Source organism: Bos indicus x Bos taurus, chromosome 16 (assembly GCF_003369695.1).
Source record: "Bos indicus x Bos taurus breed Angus x Brahman F1 hybrid chromosome 16, Bos_hybrid_MaternalHap_v2.0, whole genome shotgun sequence".
Lineage (NCBI taxonomy): Eukaryota > Metazoa > Chordata > Mammalia > Artiodactyla > Bovidae > Bos > Bos indicus x Bos taurus.
The window spans coordinates 22,153,523-22,157,425 of NC_040091.1; the positions used below are offsets into that span (position 1 = coordinate 22,153,523).

Genomic DNA, 3,903 nt, shown 5'->3' on the forward strand with positions numbered 1-3,903 from the left:
GCTAGACTACTTAAAGGAAGAGACTCAATAAATTAATATATTAGTTGGTTTTCTGCCAGAAAATTAAGCCAAGTCAAATGATCAGCACTTACTGGAGGCTCTAGAGTAGAATTCATTTCGTGCTCATTTGAGGTGTTGGTAGAATTAAGTATGCTATGGTGTAGGATTGAGAACCAAATTTTCTTGCTGGCAGTAACTAAGAGCTACTCCCAACTTCTAAAGGAAATTTGAATTCCTCGGTTTCTTGCCCCCATCTTCCAGCAATGGCAGGTCATGTCTCTTTCACACTTCAAATCTCTCCTTCTACTTCTATTTCATTTTCTGAGCCACTTCCTGCCTCCCTCTTCTGCTTTTAGGAGCTCAGATGATTCGATTGGGCCTAACTGGATAATTTAATTTCCATATGTTAAGGTCAACTGATTAGTAACCTTAATTCAGTCTACAAGTTTCGCTTCCCTTTGCTATATAACATAATACAGTTTCTGAGAATGAGGACATAGATGTACTTGGGAGTCCATTATTCCATCTACTATAGCAAAACTTCTGCCTCCGTTAATTGCAAGTATCTCCTTTCACATCACGGTCTATGTAAATAGCACTCTCAGGAATTGCGTAATGTGCAGCCAGCGAAGCCATATGCTTCAGCTCTTAGAAGCATAACAGAGAAGAGGTGAAGAAGATTACATATCCAGGGCTTCATGTCTGTGTCAAGGATGCTCCCAATCTCAAACTGTTAAGTCACTACCTTCCTCTCATTTCAAAGCAGCATGTCTCTTTTTATCTCCCCTCTTTATTAACCCAAGAGGAAGATATTCCCTTAGACATAAACAAAGGAACTTTTTAAAGGAAATATATGTAACAGGAATAAAATTTATTTTTAATTGTAGAAAGAAAAACTGTAGGATAGATCAGCAAGAAAATAACAGGTACTTGCCAATTGTTCAGCTCATTCTCAAGCGTAGCTATTCTTCTCCAGTATCCTGAGCACATTTTAACTCTGGTCACAAAGTTGTCTCTGGCTGTCCAGCTGAGTCAGCCTTTCTCATGGGTCACCAGCTGTTACCTCGCCCAAGAGACAGCTGCCATCTTGTCCTCTTCCAGTTACGATAACATTACTCACGACTATTCATTACCTCACAAGCTCATTATGAAGCCATGAGTTTGACTTGAGGAAGATTGATATAGTGCAATATCTCTCAACTTTATTTATGTAGTGGAAAATGGTTTTCAAAGATAAATAATGTAAGAAGTCCAATTATTTTAAAAGCACAAATGGAGCTTTCATGATTGTTAATTCAGATTCCCCTTCGCCTGTCTTTGTAACTTCTGAAACCCCATCATAGAATCCTAAAGTTTCTTTGAACTCAGTGTTGAAAATATTAATATTTGGACATATTATTGGAATGGGAGACAGAATATATTTCTGTTTTATTTAGGTTGGTGCAAAAGTAATTGTGGTTTCAGACATGAATGTTAAAGCATTATAATTAGGCTCAAAGACATCTTTATTAACCAAAATAGGAACCATTACAATCAACACATTTTTGCCAATGTGAAATAAGTTTGTTTATTCCTGTAGCATAAAGACCTGTGCTTTGGGATTCAATGAACTCTTGGAAAGCATTTTCTGCCTCCTGCTGCTTGTGGAAGCATTTATCCTCCAAAAAGTTTTTGAGATGCTTGAAGAAGTGGTAGAGGGTTGGCAAGAGGTTAGGTGAATATGGTGGATGAGGCAAAACTTCATGACCCAATTCCTTCAACCTTTGAAGCACTGGTTGTGCGATGTGTGGTTGGGTATTATTGTGGAGAAGAATTGGGCCCATTCTGTTGATCAATGCCGGCTGCAGGCCTTGCAATTTTCAGTGCATCTCATCCATTTGCTGAGCATACTTCTCAGATGTAACAGTTTCACTGGGATTCAGAAAGCTGTAGTGGATCAGACTGGCAGCAGACCACCAAACAGTAACTGTGACCTCTTTTTGGTGCAAGTTTGGCTTTGGAAAGTGCTTTATAGATCTTTCTCAGTCTAACTACTGAGCTGGCCATCACTGGTTGTCATATAAAATCCACTTTTCATTGCATATCCAATCCAATCGAGAAATGGTTTGTTGTTGCATACAATGAGAGAAGGACACTTCAAAATGGTGATTTTTTTGATCTGCAGTCAGTTCATGAGGAACCCACTTATCAAGCTTTTTCACCTTTCCAATTTGCTTCAATTGCTGAGTGACCACAGAATGGTATACTGATGAGTTCTTCAGCAACTTCTTGTGTAGCTGTAAGAGGATCAACTTCGATAATTGCTCTCAGTTGGTCGTTGTCAACTTCCAATGGCCGGTCTCCAAGCTCCTTATCTTCAAGGCTCTCATCTCCTTTGTAAAACTTCTTAAACTACCACCACACTGTATGTTCATTAGCAGATCCTGGGCCAAATGTGTTCTTGAGTTGTCTCCACTGCTTTATACACATTTTGAACTCAAATAAGAAAACCACTCGAATTTGCTTTTTTTTTTTTAAATTTTATTTTTAAACTTTACATAATTGTATTAGTTTTGCCAAATATCAAAATGAATCCGCCACAGGTATACATGTGTTCCCCATCCTGAACCCTCCTCCCTCCTCCCTCCCCATACCATCCCTCTGGGTCGTCCCAGTGCACTAGCCCCAAGCATCCAGTATCGTGCATCGAACCTGGACTGCCATCTCGTTTCATACATGATATTTTACATGTTTCAATGCCATTCTCCCAAATCTTCCCATCCTCTCCCTCTCCCACAGAGTCCATAAGACTGTTCTATACATCAGTGTCTCTTTTGCTGTCTCGTACACAGGGTTATTGTTACCATCTTTCTAAATTCCATATATATGCATTAGTATACTGTATTGGTGTTTTTCCTTCTGGCTTACTTCACTCTGTATAATAGGCTCCAGTTTCATCCACCTCATTAGAATTGATTCAAATGTATTCTTTTTAATGGCTGAGTAATACTCCATTGTGTATATGTACCACTGCTTTCTTATCCATTCATCTGCTGATGGGCATCTAGGTTGCTTCCATGTCCTGGCTATTATAAACAGTGCTGCGATGAACACTGGGGTACACGTGTCTCTTTCCCTTCTGGTTTCCTCAGTGTGTATGCCCAGCAGTGGGATTGCTGGATCATAAGGCAGTTCTATTTCCAGTTTTTTAAGGAATCTCCACACTGTTCTCCATAGTGGCTGTACTAGTTTGCATTCCCACCAACAGTGTAAGAGGGTTCCCTTTTCTCCACACCCTCTCCAGCATTTATTACTTGTAGACTTTTGGATGGCAACCATTCTGACTGGTGTGAAATGGTACCTCATAGTGGTTTTGATTTGCATTTCTCTGATAATGAGTGATGTTGAGCATCTTTTCATGTGTTTGTTAGCCATCTGTATGTCTTCTTTGGAGAAATGTCTATTTAGTTCTTTGGCCCATTTTTTGATTGGGTCATTTATTTTTCTGGAGTTGAGCTGTAGGAGTTGCTTGTATATTTTTGAGATTAGTTGTTTGTCAGTTGCTTCATTTGCTATTATTTTCTCCCATTCTGAAGGCTGTCTTTTCACCTTGCTAATAGTTTCCTTTGATGTGCAGAAGCTTTTAAGGTTAATTAGGTCCCATTTGTTTATTTTTGCTTTTATTTCCAATATTCTATTTTGTCTAACATCATTTCCATAGTCTAAAATAAATATAAAACACGCAGGAAGTAATGTCATTAGCAAAAAAATATATAAAGCAGGAAATGCACATTAAAATGCTGTATAACATAACCACATTTATTTGAGAATGGATAAACAGCAAAGTTCAACAATGCAAAAATGGCAATTACTTTTGCACCGACCTAAAGAGCAGCCTTGTAAAGTTGAGTGCTGCTTTCAACT

General features: G+C 38.6%; 1 pseudogene; it reads right to left on the reverse strand.

Annotated features, from left to right (window-relative positions):
• Positions 1 to 1,508: 1,508 nt before the first annotated feature.
• On the reverse strand, positions 1,509 to 3,698 carry LOC113907055 (annotated as a pseudogene).
• Between the last annotated feature and the right edge of the window lie 205 nt (positions 3,699 to 3,903).